Here is a 25,024-nt window from a genome sequence, read left to right as displayed (position 1 = left end):
CATTTATCTTAATGAGCACTGAGAAATGTACCGAACTGTTGAATCATTATATTACACACCTCGAATGAATATAACACTGTACGTTAATTATACTGCATTAATAAAAACAGTTTTTTTAAAGACACATAGAAGGATCAACAAGAAGTGCCAGCCTTAGCTTAGGTTGAAGACCACTGACTTTTTTTTAAAAAGATTTTATTTATTTATTAGAAACAGAGAGAGACAGACAGACAGACAGACAGAAGGAGAAGCAGGGTCCATGCAGGGAGTCTGACGCGGGACTCGATCCCGGGTCTCCAGGATCACACCCTGGGCTGGTGGCAGCGCTAAACTGCTGAGCCACCCGGGCTACCCGAAACCACTGATTTCTTCTTCACTTTCTCTCTGTCCTACACGTGGCTTGTTTTAATTGGCCTCTATAATTGTTTAGAAATAATAGATTATACTAGTGGCATTTGCAGAATAGTTAATGTGTGCCAGCAGTGTACTCAGAATTTTACACTATTATCTCATTTAATCTTCACAAAGACTCTGATGTGGGTACATCTCATCCATGACCCCCCACTTTGTAGATGATGAACGGGATTTAAAGAGGTTTAAGTGCCAGCATACTCAGCTAATTAATTGCAGAGTGGGGTTCTCAACTTCAGGTTGGGCAGATTCTAGAGCTTCTATTCTTAACGGTGGCACACCATGCTTTAATTAGAATTAGGTTCCGGTAGCATATGCAATGGAATGGTGAGGTAGGGGAAGGAACTGGGCAGATCTATCCAGTCTGGAAATCTGTCATTATTAACTGTATTATGCCATCTACCTAAATTTATTATTACTGATATCTTCAGATTTCTTTGTCTGTAAAAAAACAATCAGTTAAAAATCTATTTTTTGCTCTCTACTGGCTTTAAAGATATAAATTAAAATTCATTTCTTACAGTAGTTACCCTTGTAATATTAGCTTGCCTATCTACTTTTTAAAATCTAATGAAAGGGGCACCTAGATGGCTCAGTCAGTGGAGTGTGTGACTCTTGATCTCAGGGTTGTAAGGTTGAGCCCCAAATTAGGAGTAGAGATTTCTTAAATATAAAATCTTAAAAAATAGGTAAATAAAAAATTTAAAAATCTAAAGATAATTAATATCTTTAAACTTCAAATAATATTTTAACTCCAGGGACACTTAGGTGGCTCCTGGTACCCAGGGTTAAGTGTCTGCCTTTCGATCAGGCCATGATCTCAGGGTCCTGGGATTGAGCCCCATGTCAGGCTCCCTGCACAGTGGGGAGTCTGCTTCTCCCTCTCTCTCTGCACCTCTTCCCACTCATGCTCTCTCTCTATTTCAAATAAATAAATAAATAAATAAATAAATAAATAAATAAATAAATAAATAAAATATTAAAAAATATTTTAGGGGCACCTGGGTGGCTCAGCAGCTGAGCATCTGCCTTTGGCTCAAGGCATGATCCTGGGGTCCTGGGATAGTCCCGCATGGGGCTCCCAGCAGGGAGCCTGCTTCTCCCTCTGCCTCTGTCTCTGCCCCTCCCTGTGTGTCTCTTATAAATAAATAAATAAAATCTTAAAAAAATGTTTTAATTCCAATAACCCAGGCTTACATTGTTGTCGTGGGCCAACCACTTTGTTCTATCTTGCTGGCTTTTTTTAAAATCCCACACATTAAACATCATTATCATTGTTTTCTAGCCAACCAGTGTTTATTTATTCATGAGACACACACACACACACACACACACACACACACACACACAGAAGCTGAGACACAGGCAGAGGGAGAAGCAGACTGATCCCGGGACCCCAGGATCATACCCTGGGCTGAAGGCAGCCGCTCAACCGCTGAGCCACCCAGGTGCCCCAACACTGGTTATTTGTTTAGAATTTATCCACGTCTTATATATTCTTTCTAGGATTGTTTTTTGTTTTTTTGTGAGAAATAGTTTTTGGAAATTCCTTTAGTGCAAAATAAATTTTTTACTTATTCTTCTTGGAATTTACTGGAATTCCTGAATTCCAGTATATGACTGGATATGCGGATCACAGTCTTTCATCAGTTTTGAAAAATTCTCAGCCACTATTACTTTCAAATGTTGTCTCTTCCCCTTTATCTCCTTGTAGAACTCTGTTCGGACATGTGGCAATTTCTCATTTTACCAACATGTGCCTTAAGTAGCCTTTCATATCACTTTTGTTCCTAGGCTGCATTCTTTGAAATTCCTCCAGATTTATTCTCCAGGTCAGTCTTTAAATTTTGCCCACATTCTGCTTAACTTTTCAGATTTTTCTCCAATATTTTATTGTGATAATTTTCAAAATACAGGTAAGCTGAATTTTACACTAAACTCCCATATACTCACCACCCATATTCAACAATTAACATTTTACTATACTTGCTTTATCATGTATTTATCCCATCTACCCTGTTTGCATCCATCAATTCAAGTTTTTGTGTGTATCACAGTAAGTTGCAGCATCAGTAAATTTAATCCAAACTCTTAGGTGTTTTTTTTTTTCATTCTTTTATTTTCCATTTCTTAAAGATCCATTTGTTCCTTTTTTATATCTATGTGGTCACTTCTGATGTTCCCTTGTTTATCATTCACCTTTCCAGGTCCTTCTTTTACTTCTCAGACATATTAGACATATTTACTTTATAGGCAGTAAGGCTGTATTTTAACAATTAAAAATACAGAATGCTTAGTTAAGTTTGAATTTCAGGTAAACAACACATTTTTAGTGTAAGTATATCCCAAATATTTCATGAGATATATTTACACTTAAAATTTACTTATTATTTACCTGAAGTTCAAATTTAATTGGGTGCCCCTATGTTTTATCTGGCTATCACCTGATAATTCCCATATCTGATGTCTTTATAGGACTTGCTCATTTGTTTTGCTGAATCTTACCCATGATGGCTTATTTCCTCGTGTGTTTTGTGATTTGGGGTTGTTTTCTCATCTTCAAATTTCCATGTCTGATTTCCTCTAGGCTTCAACTTAGAGTACATTCCTCCCTGCTTCTGCCAGGTGTCTGGGACACTATAGATCTGGTCTACTTTAAGCTAAAATTTTCAGCTGATGGCTTTCTGAACCATGCAAAGAGTGAAAATTTGGGCCAGGAACTCTCAAAGGAAGCTAGTAGCCACAAAATGTCATTGGAGCCTTTTTCTTTCTTTTAAAAAAAACTTCTGTATCAAGAAAATGTGGAAACCATTTTTGCTGTCCTCTGCCTTTTCTAAGTGTATTCTCCTAGCTCAAAGTCTTACTGTTGCTGAGTTATGGCTTTTTCAGGTATGAGGGACTTACCATCCTGCATAGATCCAATGCTTCATTCCAGGTGCCCCCGAGCAGAGGTTTTGAATTATTATCCAGCATCTTCAGTGTTTATTTTTTATTTTATTTTTTTATCTTCAGTGTTTAGTTCCTTCCTCCCATGGACTTCTTGTGCTGGTTTGTTACTGGCATCAAAGGATTCCACCTAAATTCTTCATCCATTTATTTAAATGAGTGATATGAATAGTTTGGTTGGCTTTTTTTTTTTTTTAAGATTTTATTTATTTATTCATGAAAGACACAGGAAGAGAGAGAGAGAGGCAGAGACACAGGCAGAGGGAAAAGCAGGCTCCCTGCAGGGAGCCTGGCATGAGACTAGATCCGAGGTCTCCAGGATCACGCCCTGGGCTGAAGGCGGCTCTAAACCGCTGAGCCACCCGGGCTGCCCTGGATGGCTTTTTTTTTTTTTTTTAATTTTTATTTATTTATGATAGTCACAGAGGGAGAGAGAGAGAGAGAGGCAGAGACATAGGCAGAGGGAGAAGCAGGCTCCATGCACCGGGAGCCCGACGTGGGATTCGATCCTATGTCTCCAGGATCGCGCCCTGGGCCAAAGGCAGGCGCTAAACCACTGAGCCACCCAGGGCTCCCCTGGATGGCTTTTAAGACGTTTTGTAGACTCTCGGGTAAGCCTTATTGCTGGAAACCTGTGTTCTTTAGTCAGCAATTTTTGGATTTTATGACAGTAAAGAGTTGTTTCTCGTGTTAATATGGAGATCTAAGCCAGGCAGACCCTATCTGATTATATAAATGTGTGTAAAACAAAATAAGCAGAATTCCATCTTACTTTAAGAAGGTAGGGCAGCCCCAGTGGCTCAGCGGTTTAGCGCCGCCTTCAGCCCAAGGTGTGATCCTGGAGATCCGAGATCGAGTCGCACTTCAGGCTCCCTGCACGGAGCTTGCTTCTACCTCTGCCGGTGTCTCTGTCTCTGTCTCTGTCTCTGTCTCTCTCTCTCTCTCTCGGCGTCTCTGCCTCTCTTTCTCTGTGTGTGTGTATCTCTCATGAATAAATAAATAAAAGCTTTAAAAAAAATAAGAAGGTAATCTTTTTCTAGGTATGCCACATGATATAAAAGTAAATCAACTAAAGTAGCCACATTAAAACAAAACAAACAATGCAACTGGAATGACCAACTTCACCAGTTCAGTGCACAAATCACATCACTTTCCTTTAATATTCAAAGTAATCCATCTTATTGGAAGGAGAGCTACAGCCCCTGATTGTGATCAGTGATCATTATAGCCAGTATTGTGAACCCACGCTCCATGTTTGGGGTTCCCTAGGTACAGACTCTTTATTTCATATTCACATACTCTGCTTTCATTTCTCAAACTCCTCCACAGGGCCTGGATGGCTGGGTCAGAAGGAGAGTCCAGCCTCCCACCCTGTGACAGTGTTCCTGGTTACCCTGCCACCCTTATAATCTAGCCTGGGTTTTAGTTCAGATTTCCCTTCCCTCATAATAAGTGACTGTCTGGGGATACTTGGTATATTTTCCTGATGGAGGACGTCAGACAGACGTGACTCAATATTCTGACATTGTAGCTTGGGAGAGGAGGAATGAAGGTGTCAATTCTATAATACTCTGGAGGAATCTTGGCCTTTCTGCAAAATTTCTTTTCCCCTTGGCATCATAGCAAGGAATATTGAGATGGTAGCCTTTGTCAATTTATTAATGAATGCCCATGCTGCATACTTATCCTGGGGCAGTAAGTGCTTAATCAACAAAGCGCACACAGGGGTGTTTGGATGGCTCAGTCAGTTAGGAAACCCATTTTTGGTTTCGGCTCAGGTCATGATCTCAGGGTTGTGAGATCCAGCCCGGTGTAGGGCTCTGCACTTAGGGTGGAGTCAGCTTGGCATTTTTTCCCTCTTCCTCTCCCTCCCACCTTACCTCTCCAAAGCACATGTGCTCTCTCTCCCTTTAAAATAAATTAATAAATTAAATCTTAAAAATAAAAGATGCTTGCAGATGATTTGTTTTAGAAAAAAAATTACTCCCAAAATGAGGTGCCTTATGACCTCCAATACTAGACATCAAAGCAGATTGAACCTTTTTTTTTTTTAAGATTTATTTATTTATGATAGAGAGAGAGAGAGGCAGAGACACAGGAGGAGGGAGAAGCAGGCTCCATGCCGGGAGCCCGACATAGGACTCGATCCCGGGACTCCAGGATCGCGGCTTGGGCCAAAGGCAGGCGCCAAACCACCGAGCCACCCAGGGATCCCCCTAGATTGAACCTTTTAATTGCTAGTTATGCCTTAAAAGAATGTACAACTAGGGGCACCTGCCTGGCTCAGTTGGCAGAGCATGTGACTCTTGATCTCAAGGTCATGAGTTTGAGCCCTGCTTAGGGTGTACAGATTAATAAATGAAATAGAGAAAAGAAAACAATAGAGGAAATCAGACCAAAGTTTGGGTTTTTGTTTGTTTGCTTTTTTTTTTTTTTTTTTTTTAGATTTTACTTATTTGACAGAGAGAGAGAGAGCACAAGCAGAGAGAATGACAGGTAGAGGAAGAGAGAGAAGCAGGCTCCCCGCTGAGCAAGGAGTCCAATGCAGGGTTCAATTCCAGGACGCTGTATTGTGACCTGAGACAGCACTTAACCAACTGAGCCACCCAGATGCTCCCCAAAGTTTGGTTCTTAAAACAGATCAACAAAAGTGATTATCTTCTAGCTAGAACAAAGTATAAAAAAGAGAAAACTCAATTTCCTAAAATCAGAAATGATAAAGGGGGCATCACTCCAACTGCACAGTGGAAAAAGAAAATTAAAAGGGAATACTATGAGCAACCGTGTGTATCTAAATTAGATAACTACATGAAATGAACAAACTCCTAGAAAGACAAAACCACCAAAAATGGCTCAAGAAAAAAATAGAAAAATCTGAAGAGATCTATAAGTGGTTAAAGGATTAAATTAGTAATTTAAAAACTTCACACAATGAATAACCCAGGCCCAGATGACTGCATTGGTGAATTTTACCAAACATGTAAAGAATTATATCAATCCTTTACAAACTCATGCCTTTCCCTTTCTGAGACCAGAAATAAGACAAGGATGTCTGCTCTCACCACATTTATTTAACATTGTACTGGAGGTTCTCATCAGAGCAATCAGACAAGAAAGAAATGAAAGGCACCCAGAGTAGAGAAGAGGTAAAAAAAAAAAAAAATGACATGATCTTGCATATAGAAAATCCTAAGGAATTAGAAACTATTAGAACTAATAAGTGAGTTCAACAAGTTTGCAGGATACAAGATCAAAATACAAAGATCAATTGTATTTTTATACAATAGCAATGAACATGGCAAGCATGAAATTAAGAAAACAATTACATTTTACAATAACATCAAAAGAATAAAATATTAGGTATAAATTTAACAAGAGAGGTGTAAGATATATGCTACAAACCACAAAATACTGTTAAAAGAAATTTTTTTCAAGATTTTATTTCTTTATTTGAGAGAGAGAGAGAGAGAGATCCTATTTTAGTTAGAACATGCAAACCAAGGGAAGAACAGAGGGAGAGGGCAGGCAAGCAGCTCCCCCCTTCCATCCCCAGCAGGGGCTCCATCCCAGGACTCAGATCATGACCTGGGCCTGAACCAAGAGTTGGACACTTAACCAACTGGGCCATCCAGGTGCCCCAAAATATTATTGAAAGAAATTTAGTAAAATCTCAGTAAATGAAAAGATGTCCACAGATGGAAAGACTTAATACTGTTAAGGTGGCAATACTTCCCAAATTGCTCTACAGGTCCAACTCAATCCCTATCAAAATTCCAGCTGGCTTCTTTGCAGAAATGGGCAAACTGATACTAAAATTCAGTGGAAATCAAGAACCCCAGGAGGGCCAAAATCATCTTCAAAAAGAAGAACAAAGTTGGAGGACTCATAATTTCCAACATCAAACTTTATTATGAATAAAGTTTATTAATAATGAAGATGTTATAGTACTGGCATGCAGGCAGACATATAGAGCTATTGAATAGAACTGAGAATCCAGAAATAAACTCTTATATTTATGGCCAATTGAGGCTGGATGGAGATGGCAAAATAGTTTAATGGACAAAGAATAGGTTTTTCGACAAATGTTGTTGGGAAAACTGCATATCCACATGCAAAACAATGAAGCTGGACTGCTGTTTCACACTACACACTCAATAACTCAAGTAACTCAAAATGATTGAAGACATAAATGTAAAAACTAAAACTATAAAACTCTTAGGATGAAACGTAGGAATAAATCTTCATAACCTTGGGTTCAGCAGTGGTTTCTTTATTTTATTTTTTTATTTTTTTTAGCAGTGGTTTATTTAAAGACAATATCAAAGGTATCAGCAATAACAGGAAAAAAATGAAAATTTGGATTACATGAGAATAAAGACTTTCATGCTACAAACAATACCATAAGGAAAGTGAAAAGACTACTTGAAAGTTGCTAAAAGAGATCTTAAATGTTCTCACCACACACACACACACACACACACACACACACACACACACAGGATAACCAAATGAGGTAATAGATAACTAAATGGGTTAACTAATCTTAATGTGGTAACTATTCCACAATACAGACAAGTATCATCTAATTGTATACACCTTACATTTACACAGTGTTATATGTGACTTATATCTCAGTAAAGCTGGGGGTGGGAGGAAGAATGTAAAAAGACAACTCACAGAATGGGAGAAAATATTTGCAAATCGTATTATCTGATAATGGACTTGTATCTAGAATACATAAAAAACTCTTATAACTCAATAATGGAAAGACAACCCAATCTTAAAATGGACAAAGGATTCAAATAAACATTTCTCCAAGGAAGATACACAAATGGCCCTTAAGTACATACAGCTAAAGATGCTCAACATCATTACTTACCAGGGAAATCAAAACCACAATAAGATTCTGCTTTACACCCAGTAGGATAGATATAATTTTAAAAATGGAAATAACAAGTTTTGGTAGGGAGATGGAGAAATTACAAGCTTCATAGGTGACTGGTGAGAATGGAAATGGTGTAACCACTTTGAAAAACAGTTTTGCAGTTCCTAAAAAATTTAAACATAGGGTTACTACACAACCTAGGAGTTTCACTCTTGGGTATATATATGCAAGAAAATGAAGCCATGTCCACATAAAAACTTGTAAACACATGTTTTTTTTTTTTTTAAGATTTTATTTATTTGACAGAGAGCAAGCATATGTGGGCAGAGGGGCAGAGGAGCGGAGGGAGAAGCAGGCCCCCCGCTGAGCAGGGAGCCCCGCTGCCTAGCTAGATCCCAGGACCTCGGGATCATGACCCGAGCCAAAGGCAGACGCTTCACTGACTGAGCCACTCAGGCGCCCCTACACATGTGTTCTTAAGAGCATTATTCATGATAGCCAAAAAGTGGAAACAATCCAAATGCCCATCAACTTATGAATGGGTAAATAAAATGTGATATATCTATACAGTGGCATATTATTCAGCCATAAAAAGAAATCCAGTGCTGATACATGCTATAACATGAATGAACCATGAACTTTGAAAATATGATGCTAAGTGAAAGAAGCCAGTCACAAAAGATCACATATTGTATCATTCTCTTCATATGAAATGTCAAGATTAAGCAAAGTATAGAGATATTAAGCAGATTAGTAGCTATTTAGGGCTGATGGTAAAATGGAGGCAGGTAGTAGGGGTGGAAGGGAGATGGGGGATCACAAATAATGGGTAGGAGTTTTTAAAGAGGGAATGAAAATGTTCTAAAATTAGATTGTGGGTAATCGCACAACCCTGTAGATAAAGTAAAACCACTGAATTATACACTTTACTTTTTAAAAAAAAATACTTTATTTATTCGTTCATGAGAGAGAGAGAGAGAGTCAGAGACACAGGCAGAGGGAGAAGCAGGCTCCATGCAGGGAGCCCTTCGTGGGACTCGATCCTGGGTCTCCAGGATCACGCCCTGGGCCGAAGGCAGGTGCTAAACCTCTGAGCCACCCAGGGATCCCTGAATTGTACACTTTAAATGGGTGAATTTCATAGTATGTGAATTATATCTCAACAGTTGTTTTTTAAAAAAATTAACTTCATCACTGAGAGGCAAATAGAAGCCATGTAGCTCCAGAGATGATCTCCTGAGTAGGATCCATCACTTTCATAGTATTCTGGCTAAGGATGAGTAACTGAAATCTAATCCCAAGAAAACAGAATAGAAAGTGTGGACTGTTGCATACAATAATTCATCTGTATTCTTAAAAGTTGTTAGTGCCAGGGCACTTGGGTGGCTCAGTCAGTTAAGCATCTATCTGCCTTCGGCTCAGGTCATGATCCCAGGGTCCTGGGATGGAGCCCCACATTGGGCTCCCTGCAGTGGGGAAGCTGCTTCTCCCTCTCCCTCTGCCTGCTGCTCCACCTGCTTGTGCTCTCTCTCTCTTTCTTTGTCAAATAAATAAATAAAATCTTTAAAAAAAATTGTCAGTGTCATGAAGGACAAATGATGGCTGAGGCATTTATTTGATCAGAAACTCACAAGACCTACACTAAATGATCCTGAACTGGATCCTGGCCTAGAGGAAAAAATGCCCTAAAGAGCATATTCAGGAAAATTAACAAAATTGGAACTAGACTGCAGATTGAAACATTGTATCAAGGTTAAATTTCCTGAACTCCATAAATGCATGATGGTTAGGGAGAAGGACAAAAACCTACAAGTAAGAAGCATGGTACATGCAATCTACTCTCTCACGAAGAGATTAGAAATCAACATAAAAGAATACATATGAAGAAAAGCAAAAGAGTGATGATCACAAAAATCATGAGATTAGTGGGGAAGGAAGGAATATGGCTAGGGAAGGACATGAGGGTGGCCTTGCAGGGAGAGGTCAGGGGAATACTGTTCTATGTTTTAGCCACAGTGACAGAACACATGTATTTATATTATTATAATTTTCCTTGAAAATAAGCTCTTCTGTGTATTTGTTACATTTTACAGTTAGAAAATAATTTAAGAGGAATAAATCTAAATTCCTATACCAACATTTTAAAAGAAATCCAATACCAGAATAGTCTAATCACCCTGATGTTTTCTAGGACTTGCTTCTGTCACTCAGTGTTACGATTTTGATAAATTTTCCCCACTAAATACATCTTATTAAGGTCTGCCTATTAAATTTAATTCTGGATAGTGGGTAATAGACTAATAGTTAAGTTTTCTACATTTCTGAGGTTTTTTTTCTTACAAATTAAAATAAATTTAAAAACTAATGCCCTGGGCATCTAGATGGCTCAGTTGGTTAAACATATGACTCTTGTTTTTGGCTCAGGTAATCTCAGGGTCATGAGATTGAGCCCTGCATCCAGCTCTTCATCCAGCTCCACACTCAGTGGGCAGTCTGCTTGCTTGAGATGCTCTCTCTCCCTCTGTCCGCCCCCCCCCCCCCGACTCACCTCCTTCTCTAAAATAATAAATATATAAATCTTAAAAAAATAAAAATGCATGCCTGATTCTGCCTAAGAAAACATTTCCTAGGTTCATGGGTAATGGTGATTTGTCAGAGAGTGCCAGGCTGACAATTATGATTTTCTGGAGTTTTATACTTTTATGATCTGGAGCTACATCATGCATTCAGTTACCAGCTTTGTGATCCTGGGCCATCTACTTAAACATTTAAAAAAAAAATTTCCCTCTTTAATGTAGGAAATGGAATTTACCCAGTCATTCTGTTCAGATATAATGTTCTTTCAGGGAAGTTACTAATATTGGAAATCACTATGAAAAGAATGCCATATGTCCTAGGTTTAAAGAGCCTTCCAACTTAAAGATGTACCATTTATTTAAAGCTATAAGTTTTTTGAGGAAAAAGGAAAGAAAAGAATGAGGGGATGAAGAAAAAGAAAAGGAAAGAAGGAAAGAAAGAAAAGAAGGAAGGAAGGAAGGAAGGAAGGAAGGAAGGAAGGAAGGAAGGAAGGAAGGAAGGAAGGAAGGAACCAAGGAAGCAAGAAAGACAACCATGCTGAATTAACAAATCTTCCCAAAAGGTACATTATAGCATCAAGAAAATACAGAAATTAACCTCTTTTTGCCAGTATCATTTTACCTTTGTCTGACTGCCTTCCAACATGACAAAGGATTGATGAAACCCTCTTCCTGAGCAGGACTGTTTCCCCGCAGAGATCCTCAGTCTTGGTCCTATGTGACTCTCAAGAGTTGGCAGTTGCTAGTAACTCTATAAAGTGGCAGATACACAGTTATGCAAAGACATAGGAGTAATACAGCAGATTAAACACATGCATCCAATTTTGTTCCCTCCTAAAATTTGACTAGAACTAGAGTAGAAGGATGCTTTTTGAAAAGACGTAACAATGATCAGTGGAAAGGATAGAAAACTGTGGCACCTAGAATGCAGGTAGACTTGATACTGAAGGCCTCAGGAAACTGGATTGACAAGCCTACAGTGGGGGCCATCAGAAGGAGTTCAAATTACATCTAAGAATCCTGAAAAATTGGCTGCACCAGATACCTCTGGAATTTGGGGGTAAGGGCATGGCTGAAATAAGAAAAACTGGTAACAAGTGTTTGTGAAGCAGTGAAATACCTAGATCCTCCTCCCCAACTCTATACCACTGGGCAACTACTGACAAGAGTAATTCAGGTTTATCCTCTAGAGAGAATAAAACAGAAACTCTAGACTGGGAGGTCAGGTACATTTGAGGGTGTAGCAAACATTAAAAAACAGGAGGATTCAAAGATACTATGAGAGAATATCTTTGTTCTCAAGAAATACACACTTAAGTATTAGATCTCTATTCTCAGTTCAGAAAAATAATAATATGTGTGTATGCGGGGAGGGGGGTGGGTACCAAAATGTTAAATGTGGCAAAATACTAATAATTGCAACAATGTATAAAATGTATGTGGAAATCTTTAGTAGTATTTTTGCAACTTTTAGGTAAGTTTGAAATCAAAATAAAAAGTTTTAAATTTTGTTTTTGTTTTTTAAAGAGAGAGAACACAAGGAACATCCAGACCTTTCTGCCTCCACTCACTGGCTATTAAAATGCTGGTAGCCAGAATTTTACCCTACAGAGAGGGGGTTTCAATATCCCACTCCAGGGAGTTTGAGCAGCTCAAGAGGAAAGATAAATGAAGCTCCATAAAGATATACAGAGCCTTCTCTCCCCAACAGTCTACTGGCAATGACTCTATGAAGCTAAAGGTCAATGAGCCCCAACCACATGGTCAGACTTTCCAATCACCTTCTAGTACTCCACACTTCTGTATGAACAGACAGCTAAAGAAGCAAGACAGATAGATACAAAAGCAAACAGGAAAAACAAAGCCCAACTTAGAGAATCAGAGAGCAGGCAAGGAGAAAAAAACCTGGGTGGAGGGTGGGGAGGTAGGGTAGGGAGGACTAACATTAACATCCTCAGAGAGGTAAGACAATGTTCAAAAAACAAGAAGGGTATGCTTTTAAAAGAAACAGTAGGAGAATAAAAAACAGCCCTTAGTGGGGCACCTGGGTAGTCGGTTAAGTGTCTGCCTTTCACTTGGGTCATGTTCTCAGGGTCATGGGATCAAGTCCCACACTGGGATCCCTGCTCAGTGGGGAGTCTGCTTCTCCTTCAGCATCTCCCTCTCCCTCTGTGTGCTCTCTTTCAGATAGATAGATAGATAGATAGATAGATAGATAGATAGATAGATAATATATCTTTTTTAAAAAACAGCCCTTAGAAATTATTTTTTTTATTTTTAAAGATTTTATTTATTTATTCATGAGAGACACACACACACACACAGGCAGAGACATAGGCAGAGAGAGAAGCAGGCTCCATGCAGGGAGCCTGATGTGGGACTCCATCCCAGGTCTCCAGGATCATGCCCTGGGCCAAAGACAGGTGCTCAACTGCTAAGCCACCCAGGCGTCCCAGCCCTTAGAAATTAAAATCATGTTAGTGGAAATGAAAAACTCAATGAAATATTAGAAAAGTAAGTTTTCAAAATTTCCCAAAATGTAGAGAAAAAAGGCAAAATGAGAGAGAAAAAGTGAGAAAATAAGATCTGTCCAGTGGGTCTCAAAACTAAATAATAGAAAATCTAGAAAAAGAGAAAATGTAGAGGCAGAAATCAGAAATTAAAATAATTTGAGATAATTACTCAGAACTGAAGAACAAATTGTTCAGTTGAAAGCCCCACTGAGTGAATTTCAGAAATTTGGAAACCTGAAAATTTCAGTCATCACTAGTAGGTGGGAACAGTTGTCAATGGTGCAGAGTGGGGAGGGGTACAGAGTCTGGCAAAATTGATTAATAAGATTCATACTAAGATATATCACTGTGAAATTTCAGAACAATGGGAACAAAGAATTCTACAAGCTTCTAGAGTAGAAAACTAAGACTCTTTTGTTTTAAAAAGAAAAAGGGTAGAATTTTTAATATGATGTTTTGGTTTGTTTTCTAAAGTTACTTATGTTAGTTCTTTTCTACTCCACTCCCTTCAGTGTGCTTATGTTATTTATTCATAATACGTTTAGATTCTTTTTTTTTATCATCTATATTCCATTTTGGGTTTCCTTTGCAGTCTGGTTGAATTTTTAAAATTTACATTAAGGTGTGTTTTTATTTATTTCTTTCACCATGACAAGTGTACTCTTTAATCCCACCCCCTATTTCCCAGATGCTCCCAACCACCTTCCCTCTGATAACCATCAGTCTGTTCTCTAGAGTTAAGAGTGTTTCTTGGTTTGTCTCTCTTTTTTCTTCCATGTATTTGGTTTTTTTCTTAAATTCCACATATGAGTGTAATCACATGGTATTTATCTTTCTCTGATTGACTTATTTTGCTAGCATAATACTCTCTACTCCATCCATGTTGTTGCAAATGGCAAATTTCATTTTTTATGCCTGAATAATATTCCATTTTACACACACACACACACACACATATCATATCACATCACATCACATCTTCTTTATCCATTAATCAGTCGATGGACACTGGGCTGCTTCCATAGTTTGGCCAATGTAAATAATGCTGCTATATACCTAGAGGTGCATGTATCCCTTTGAATTAGTGTTTCTGTATTTATTATTATTTTTTTTTTGGTAAATACCCAGTACTATGATTCCTGAGTCATAGGGTAGTTCTATTTTAAATTTTTTGAGGAACCTCCATACTGTTTTCCACAGTAGCTGTACCAATTTGCATTCTCACCAACAGTTCAAGTGTTTCCCTTTCTCCACATCCTCACCAACACTTGTTGCTTCTTGTGTTTTTGATTTTAGCCATTCTGACAGATATATCTCATTGTAGTCTGATTTGCATATTCCTGATGATGAGTGATGCTGAGCATCTTTTTATGTGTCTGTTGGCCATCTGGATGTCTTCTTTGGAGATATGCCTGTTTGTGTTTTCTGCCCATTTTTAAATTGGATTATTTGTTTTTTGGGTATTGAGTTATATAAGTTCTTTTTAGATTTTGGATACTCTTTATCAGATATGTCATTTGCAAATATCTTTTCCCATTCCCAAGGTTGCCTTTTAGCTTTGTTGACTGTTTCCTTCTCTCTGCAGAAGCTTTTTATTTTGATGTATCCCAATAGTTCTTTTTGATTTTATTTCCTTTGCCTCAGGAGACATATCTAGAAAAATGTTGTTACAGCCAATGTCAGAGGGATTACTATCTGTGCTCTCTTCAAGGATTTTTATCCTTTCCAGTCCCACATTTAGGTCTTTAATCCATTTTGAGTTTATTTTTGTGTATGGTGAAAGAGGTCCCATTTCATTTTTTACATGTGGCTGTTCAGTTTTCCTAACACCATTTGTTGAAGAATGTCTTTTTTTTTTTTTTTAAGATTTTATTTATTTATTCATGAGAGACAGAGAAAGAGACAGAGACAGAGACACAGGCAGAGGGAGAAGCAGGCTCCATGTAGGGAGCTTGACATGAGACTCAATCTTGGGTCTCCAGGATCAGGCCCTGGGGCGAAGGCAGCGCTAAACTGCTGAGCCACACAGGTTGCCTTGAAGAATGTCTTTTTCTCATTGTATATTCATTTCTTCTTTGTTGAGGAGTAATTGGCCATATAATTGTGGGTTTATTTCTGGGTTTTCTGTCCTAGTCTATTGATCTACATCTCTATTATTATGCTGGTACCATACTATTTTAATTGCTGCCACTTTGACATATAACTTGAAATTTGGAACAAATCTGATACCTCCAGTTTTGTTTTCCTTTTCAAGATTGCTTTGGCTATTCAAGGTCTTTTGTGGTTTCATATATGTTTTAGGATCGTGTGTTCTAGTTCCGTGAAAAATGCTGTTGATATTTTGATAGGGATTGCATTAAATGTGTACATTGCTTTGAGTGACATTGACATTTTAACAATATTTATTCTTCCAACCCATGAGTATGGAACATCTTTCCATTTCTTTGCATTATCTTGAATTTCTTTCATCAGTGTTTTATAGTTTTCAGAGTACAGGTCTTTCACCTCTTTAGTTAAGTTTATTCCTAGATATTTCATTGGTTTTGGTGCAACTGGGATTCTTTTCTTATTTTCTCTTTCTGCTGCTCCATTATTAGCGTATAGGAGTGCAACAGATTTCTGCAGGTTGATTTTGTATCCTGAGACTTTACTGAATTATTTATCAGTTCATTTATTCATTTATCAATTCATCTATCATTTATCAGTTCTACTATATGTATTTTATATATAGTATCATGCCATCTGCATGTAGTGAGTTATATGTTTTTCTTACCAATTTGGATGCCTCATATTTCTTTATGTTGTCTAATTGTTTTGGCTAGGATTTCCAGGACTATGTTGAATAAAAGTGGATATCCTTTGTTCCTGGAAGGGTCTCCTCATGATCTTGGTTTCTCTGGACCCTGCTCTGAAATGAGAAAATTATTCTCCCTTCCATCTACCTCCAGCATTTTTTCAAACTGCTGGTTCTATGCTGTATCTACATGGGCTGTTTGCCATGCTGTCTCTTTAAATGGCAGGGCTCTGTTTCCTAATATCATCCAGGCTCTCCCAGAGCTGAGCTCTCTGACTTTTAAAGTTCCAGGCTTCGGGCACCTGCATTGCTCAGTCTGTTAAGTGTCTGCCTTGGCTCAGGTCATGATCCCAGGGTCCTGGGATCAAGCCCTGCATTGGGCTTCCTGCTCAGAGGGGAGCCTGCTTCTTAGTCTCCCTCTGCCTGCTGCTCCTCCTGCTTGCGCTCTCTCTCAATCTGTGTCGAATAAATAAATAAATAAAATCTTAAAAAAATAATAAAGTTCTAGGCTTTAAGTACCCCTGGTTTTCAGAACTCATGAAATCCAGCCCTTCTCATTTTCAAAGGCAAATATTATGGAGATTTGTCCTTCTGGTTCATGGACTCGCTGGTGTGAAAAAGTCTGTTTTCTACCCCTTCTCCACGCCTCTCCCTCTCTTCTGTTGAGAGTGTCTGTTTAGCTCCTAAACCATGTCTTCACCCTTCCTACCTTCTTTGATGCAGCCTCTTCCCTGAATTTAGTTGTGGAGTCTGTTCTGCCAGTCTTTGGGTCATTTTCTGGGTTATGTAAGATGCTGTGGATGCTATCTAGTTGTATTCATGGGATGAGGCGAGTTTAGAGTCCTCCTCTACCATCTTCCAGCCAACCGCCTGGATTCGGATGGTTTTGATTTCTTCCTAGAAACTGCGAGTGAAAAGACTACAGAGCATCGCCTTCAAGATTCTGAGAGAAAATTACTTTCTTATATTTTATTTTATACCCAGTTCATTTATCAATTATGTATGAAGATAGATTAAAATTATTTTCAGGCTTACAAAATCCCCCCAGATTTGCTTCCTATGCACTCTCTCCTTAAGAAGCTCTCAAGGAAAAAAAAAAAAAAGCTCTCAAGGAAAGGGGCACCTGGGTGGCTCAGTGGTTGAGCGGCTGCCTTCAGCTCAGGATGTGATCCTGGGGTCCTGGGATTGAGTTCCGTGTTGGGCTCCCTGCGTGGAGCCTGCTTCTCCTCTGCCTATGTCTCTGCTTCTCTCTCTCTCTGTCTCTCATGAATAAATACATAAAATCTTAAAAAAAAGAAAAAAAAAGATAAAGAAGAAGCTCTCCAGGAAAAAAGAGGATTTAGCTAAGAACCAGGAAAGATAAGAGAAAAAAGAAGATTCCATACAAGAGACATAAATGGAATCCAGAGAGGTACCATGAAAAGAGGTTCTAGGATAACAGCTACACACTAGATGTGAGGGCAAGCTATCCAGTGTATTCAAAAGAAACATATTGAAAGTTATAATTTCCAATATCCCTGTTGCCATTGTTCCATGTCTTTAACCTGAGGACAGAATAAGTCTGACACCGATTCCTACCCAACCTTGACTTAATGTAACCCTCTGCTAATGAATTGCTGCTGTTGTCTCTGTCCAGCTGCCTGAGTCTGATGAAGACACTTACTTCATTCCACATAAGTGGTCTGCTTTGATCTATTGATGAGCACTAGAGGTGGTTCATAAGCATAGAATCTGAAAATACATAGCAACATATTCTCTCTGACATATTTCTGCCATGCATCCTAACACTGACCCTTTCTTTACACTACTCAGTTTCTACCTGTTACTCCATTTTCCAAAACACTGTGTTGTTTAGTTTAGAAATAGATGGAATATTGTAAAGTAAGGAAATTATAAACACAGAAGAGCAGTTACTTGGAAGTTGGGGAGGAAGACACACAAAAAAAGTTAAAAATGCCAGTAATATTCTATTTATTAACCTGAACATGTTTAGGGGTGTGCATGTGTGAGAGAGAGAGAGAGAGAGAGAGATGTAGATGTTCATTGTAATATTTTTCTGCAAGTTATACACATATTATATTATTTATATATATTTTATATCTGGGTGTTTGCTATATTCACAACAAAAATTTCTTTTAAAAGAGAGCAAAATTACTGGCACTTTGCTCAAAAGTTCTTTTTACTTAATCAAGAATTTATAGAAACTGGCAGATAATTTAAAGCAATTTTTTTTCCACAAGGAATTTTAATGGTCCTTCTAAAATCCATTTTTAAATGCTCAACTAGTTCCATATGGCTGGAGGAAGGATGAATGTAATAGAGTACAGGAGATGAATTTCTAGAGGCAGACAATGCCAAATCATGAAGTGCTGTGTATGCTAAAACAATCCTGGCCTGCAGGGAGGTCTCTAACTAAACTTAGATAAGACTCACATATGTGACTTCTCCATCCCCCCAGCCTTTCTTCATCAGTGTGTTTGGAATAGATCAGGAGGTACTATGGAGCCCCAGTAACACGAAATGAGCACAGGGAAAATGTGCCAGGTTCTTAGAGCAGGTAAGTACTTTTTTTGAAAAAGAGCTCTTGGCTTGCCACTGGGCTTGGGTAGAGTTTGAACACCTGGTCATTAAACACCAAGATACCATGTAACCTAAGCTGCCTTACATGGACCAGGTGTTAGCTGGTCCAATTAGCTATTATACTGTGCCTGCCCAGAGGTACTACATCAAAAAAGGGAATTTGACCAGGTAGGGCAAACCCACATGATTCCAAACCCACTCTTATATCCCAATAAAAACAAATTCACAGGAAAAAAAAAAAGGGGGGGGATTTGTATGTATAATAAGGACCATGTCTGAACAGGTCCTGAAAGACAATTGTTTCAAGAGCAGATGGGTCATATTTGCTGTATGTGTACTTATGCTATATTCTGGCTCCTTGACTGTGGACACTACTGTGTCATCATGGGGAATTCCCTAAATCCAGCTGACTGAGAATGAACTATTTTGAGCCTTGTTTATTGATGGTGCTTGTGGTGTAGCCTCTCTTTCTCTCTCAGTTGTCCTAAAGCACAGCAAAGTAGAAAACTCTTCCCAGTGTGTAGAACATTAAGTAATATATGTCCTTGTCCACACCATCTAGAAGGAGAGATTACCCTGAATTAATAACCTATATCAAAGACTTGTGTCTTAAATGGATGATCAGTGACTTGGGATGACCATGATGCAGAGATTGGTAACTGTTGACAAAGAGCTTTGGGGAAGAGGTTCAAGGATAGACCTCTCAGAATGAGCCAAGAGTATGCAAGCATTTGGGTCTGGGGAAACTTTCAGAAAAACCCTCTACTATGGAGAAGGTTCATAATAATTAGTTTGGTAAGGTGACTCACTTTGTGGATGCCAGGCAACCTCCAATCATCCAGTGCTTGCTCATGAATAAAGTGGTAGTTGTGTCAAGACAGAAGCTATCAAAGCCTAATCAACATGGACTTCTTCTCACCAAAGCCAGACTTGTATAACATGGGCTAATTGCTATTGCTGAGTGGCCAACCTACCAGCAGCAACAGTCCTCAGCTCCCAGTGTGGGGGCTTCCCAGGGGAATCAGTTGTCACAGGGCAGTAGGTTAATTGCATACCATTGGACCTCTTTAGTTATGAAAGTGGCAGGAATACACCCTTGCAAGAATACTTATTCTAAATTTGGATTCATTTTCTCTGTTTGCTATCCTTCTAGCACCCCGTCAATGGACTTATGGAACACTACACTGTCATGGTACTCCCAAATATTACTTCTAAAAGAAAATCAATCTTCACCAAAAGAAGGAAAACAATGGGTTTATTTTCTCAGGATCCATTGATCTCACTATGTATGCTGTCACATAACAGTGGCTGTCTAGCTGCCCCCTAGAATGGTAGAATGGCCTATTGATGACAGGTGGGAACAAAATTGTAATTGCCTATGTGGGACAAAGTAAGAAAACAGCTTTGTAGTCAGAATGGAACTGCATATGCAAATGCATGTAGATATCAGAAAATGCAGCATTTCTAAAGTATTGCAGGTAGTTCAGGAAAGTGGAGAACAGGGAGGGCAAGACAATGGGTTCAGGAGGTAAACTTTATAGGTCTTCTGAGAAGTATGGGCTCTCTTCCATGGGTGATAAGGAGCCAAGGAAGGTTGCCATATGAGAGTGATAAGGACCAGCTCAATTTCCAGTACAATTTACAGTTTACAGGGAAACTCTCATAATCTCTTCCCCTCCACAAGCCTTACCACCATCCCCTCATCCTCTGGAGGATAATTCATTGCACAAGAGCTGGTGGTTTCAGCATGTTTGTAAATTCTTTAATACTCCTCCCTCTGGGATGTAGAGATTCACCTTCCCCTTGAGCACAGGTTGGAGTGAGTGACTGGCTTCTAACAGTACACCATAGAATGGAACAATAATAACTTTATGGTAGAGAAGTCCTCTTAACTAAGTCATTGAGTTTAACATCACCTGAAATACATCACATTAATATCACGTAGCCCCTTATATGATGCAATGAGAAGAGCACATAATCTCTAGGTTTTTCCCAAGAGCTGGATGAAGGGCATGTAGGAGCTTTCTGTAGTATCTTTGCAATCCTTACATAAATAAAAAATTACTTCAAAATAAAACATTTTTAAAAGTTATTGGGAAGTAAGAAGTAAAAAATAAAAAAGGGATAATGCCTTTGCTTCCAAAAGATTCTCACTAAGGAAAACTTTATTTTTTTTAAACTTTAAAGGATATATTTCAAGCAGGGTGAAATGATCATACATGGAAGGTCTGAGATTCAAGGAGGAATGAATGGTAAGCAAAGAAATTTTAAGTATTTGGGTAATTCCAAACAAATAGGGACACCTGGGTGGCTCAGTGGTTAAGCGTCTGCCTTTGGCTCAGGGCATGATCCCGATGTCCACGGACCAGGATGGAGACCCGCATACGGCTCCCCAGAGGGAGCCTGTTTCTCCCTCTGCCTATGCCTCTGCCTCTCTCTGTGTATCTCTCATGAATAAATAAAATCTTAAAAAGAAACCCGCACAAATAGCTGCTATATAAACAATTAATAATGTTTGGAGGGCTTAAAAAATAGACACAATATATCTGAAAACAATATCAAATATATCAAAAGGGGGTATCACAGTATAAATGTTCTAGGATTCTTGTCCATTCAAGAAGATGATAAGGATATTAACTTAGACATTGACAAGTATAGATATTAAAATTTTTGGCATTACCACTAAAAGAAGGATATTTAGCATTCAAATCAGTAAAGTTTTATAAAAATCTAAAAAAAATCCAAAATAAGGCAAGAAGGTTACTACAAATATAGAAAATATAGAATACATAGAAAGCACTAAATAAAATAGTAAAAGTAAACACAAACACAAATAAACAGACTAAATGCTCTAGTTAAAGACAAAATATTTTAAAATATTTTTTAAAGTTAAGATATATGGTGGCTTACAAGAGACATTTATGACATCAGGATACAGAAAGTTGAAGGAAAAGAGTAGGTAAAGATATAGCAGGCAAATAGTAACCAAAAGAAAGCCAGTATCAGACCCAATTAAGCTTTAAGGCGAAAAGTGCTGCCGGCCCTTACATTATCACAGTATGTATCAGGTTTAATTCCCTAGAATGATGTCACAATCTAAATGTGTATGCACCTAATATCATAGGCTCAAAATAACATAGCCTCAAAATACATTTGTATTTTTAAACTTGAGGGAGAATTTTAAGGGAAAATAGACAAACCATCATCATAGATTTTACAACATTATTTTCAATAAATCAAGCAAGAGAAAACACCATAAAGAAACAGATTTAAACAACAAAATTAAGAAGCCTGATCCAATAGTCCTATCCATATTATTGGTTTCCAAAATCACCTTTATCAAGCACAGTGAAATATTTATGAAAGTGATTCACATGTATGAGGTGATAAAAACAATCCTCAAATTTTAAGAGGATTAATAGCATGGGGCACTCAGCTAGCTCAATTGGAAGAGCATGCAACTCTTTTTTTTTCTTTTAAGATTGTATTTATTTGAGAGAGAGGGCATGCATGCAGGAGTGGGGAGAGGGGCAGAAGAAGGAGAAACAGATGCCCTGCTGAGCAGGGAGCCTAATAGGCACCTGGATCCCAGAACCCTGAGACCATGACCTGAGCCAAAGGTAGACACTCAATTTTCAACCAACTGAGCCACCCAGGTGCCCTGAGCATGGAACCCTTGAGCTCAGGGTTGTGGGTGTGAGCCCCGTGTTGGGTGTGGAAATTATTTAAAAATAAAATCTTTATAAAGATTAATATAATTGCGAGTTATGTTCTGTAATTACAGCTTAATTAAGTTAAGAATGGCTAATAAAAAGATAACCAGAAAAATTCCCTGTATTTGAAAAATAACAAACAGGATTTTAAGTAACTCAGAAAAATATTTGGAATTTAAATGATGAAAATACCACGTATCAAAACTTAGAGAAATGTTAAATTTTCTTTTTTTTAAGAAGATTCATCCATTTATTTGAGAGAGAGAAAGAGAGTGTGTGTATGCACACACATGCAGAGGGGAGCGACAGGAGAGGGCAAGAGAGAATCTCAAGCAGACTCCCTGATGAGTGAGGGGCCCTATGTAGGACTTTATCCCACAACCCCAAGATCACGACCTGAACTGAAATCACGAGTCAGCTGCTTTGCTGACTGAGCCCCTAGAAGTGTTAAATTTTTATATTAGAAAAGAAGAAAAGGTGAAAGTAAATGTGCCAAGTATCCACTCAGAGTTAAAAAACAAAAGAATAACTTTAAAGAAAATAGAAAATATTTGTGATAAGGATGAAAATCAAGGAAATCAAAAATAAACAAGAAAAATAGAAAAGATCAACAATCTAGAAGTTGTTTCTTTGAAAAGGTTTATAGTATTAATATACTTCTGCCAATACGATTCAAAGAAACAAAAATGAGAAGGCGAACATAAGTAATATTAAGAATAGTAAAGAAAACAGTTACAGATTCTATACAAATTACATGGATTATAAAAGGATATTATAAACAACACCTTGAAAATGAAAATGAAATGGACAAACTCTTAGAAAAATATATCAAAACTGGTTAAAGATTGGGACTCCTGGGTGGCTCAGCAGTTGAATATCTGCCTTTGGCTCAGGGTGTGATCCAGAATCCCGGGAATGAGTCCTGTATCAGCCTCCCTGAATGGAGCCTGCTTCTTCCTCTGCCTGTGTCTCTGCCTCTCTCTGTCTCTCATGAATAAATAAATAAAATCTTAAAAAAAAAAAACTAGTTAGGGATCCCTGGGTGGCGCAGCGGTTTAGCGCCTGCCTTTGGCCCAGGGCGCGATCCTGGAGACCCGGGATCGAATCCCACGTCAGGCTCCCGGTGCATGGAGCCTGCTTCTCCCTCTGCCTGTGTCTCTGCCTCTCTCTCTCTCTCTCTCTGTGACTGTCATAAATAATAAAAAAAATATATTAAAAAAAACTAGTTAAAGATAGAAAACCATAACAATTTTACAATCATTAAGAAACTGAATCAGTTTCAGAAGGTCTTCTGAAGGTCTTCAGAAACATTTTCCCACAAAGGAAATAATAGATCTGAATGGTTTTATAGGTGAATTTTCCCAAATGTTTAAAAAAAATAATTCTATTTTAGGAAACTATCTAGAGAATAGAAAAATGGCCTCATTTTATGAGGCCAGCATAACTCTGATGCCAAAACAAGCAAAAATAATCAAGACAGAAAAATTATAGAGCAGATTCACTCATGGACATAATCACACAAATCCTAAACGAATTATCAATGCACATATCCTGCTATTTATAAAATAATATGATATATTATGATCAAGTTGGGTTTTTCCCAGGAATGCCAAATTGATTTACCATTAGAAAAACAATCTTTGCTACTCACTACCTTCAGAGATTAAGGGAGAAAATCGACAATCATGTTATTAGTTGCAGGGAAAGAATTTGACAAAATCCAACATTTGGTAATATTAAAAACTCTTAGCAATGTGGAAATAGAAGTTTTTCATACTCATAAAGAACATTCTCAAAAACTACAGTAAATATCATCCTTAATTTGAAAGCATTCCTTTTGTAAGATCAGAAACAACACAAGGGTACCAACTCTCATCCCATAAGTGATTAAAGGTTTGATACATTTCTGTAAATTAATAATAGGAGCTTTTGTTCACTCATATGTATAAAGAACAAAGAAAAACACAAGCTATGCAATAGAGAAATAGGCAAAAGACTACAACAAGAACCTCACAGAAAAGAAAATTCAAGTGGGCCAATAACCATTTAAAAAAAAAAAGGTCTGTCTTATTAGTGATCAGGAAAATGCAAATAAGAATGCTATATAATAATACTAATAAGGGTTAATATCACAGACTATTTTAGTGTAATAATTATAAATGTTTAAATTCTCTCAACAATCCTATGTGATAGTATTTTAGTCATTAGTTGATATGCCCTGCACAAGAAAACTCAGGAAGTCAGACAATATAACTCCTACAACTTTGTTCTTTTCCAAAGCTGTATGACAATTCTACCTCTCTTATTTTGATAAGAATTTTAGAATCTGGGGACACTTGGGTGGTGCAGTTGGTTGAGTGACTCTTCGTTTGGGGTCATGATCTCAGGGTGGTGAGATCCAGCCCCACTCTGTGCCAAGTCTGTTTGAGTTTCTCTCTGCCCCTCCCCCTCATTCTCTCTCTCTCTCCCTGTCTCTCATAACTAAATATTTTTAATTTATTTTTTTTTAAGATTTATTTATTTATTCATTCAGAGAGAGCGAGAGAGAGGCAGAGACACAGGCAGAGGGAGAAGCAAGCTCCATGCAGGAAGCCCGATGTGGGACT

The 25,024-nt window shown here is 38.1% G+C and overlaps 1 long non-coding RNA gene across 5 annotated transcripts in view; it reads right to left on the bottom strand.

The window, feature by feature from the left end:
• Positions 1 to 25,024, bottom strand: part of LOC144284610 (uncharacterized) — a 50,452-nt gene that overhangs the window by 7,343 nt on the left and 18,085 nt on the right. For 2 of the 5 annotated variants that reach the window (XR_013353074.1, XR_013353075.1), the window contains exons 2-4: positions 20,502 to 20,621; positions 17,249 to 17,409; positions 11,441 to 11,569 (exon numbers count right to left, since the gene is read on the bottom strand). This is a non-coding gene — a long non-coding RNA (uncharacterized LOC144284610). Of the gene's footprint in view, positions 1 to 4,129; positions 4,364 to 11,440; positions 11,570 to 17,248; positions 17,410 to 20,501; positions 20,622 to 25,024 lie in introns of all 5 variants that reach the window. The other 3 variants (XR_013353078.1, XR_013353076.1, XR_013353077.1) reach the window with 3 other exon arrangements.

This window comes from Canis aureus, chromosome 15 (genome assembly GCF_053574225.1).
Source record: "Canis aureus isolate CA01 chromosome 15, VMU_Caureus_v.1.0, whole genome shotgun sequence".
In the NCBI taxonomy this organism is placed as follows: domain Eukaryota; kingdom Metazoa; phylum Chordata; class Mammalia; order Carnivora; family Canidae; genus Canis; species Canis aureus.
This window is presented reverse-complemented; position numbering and strand designations above follow the sequence as displayed.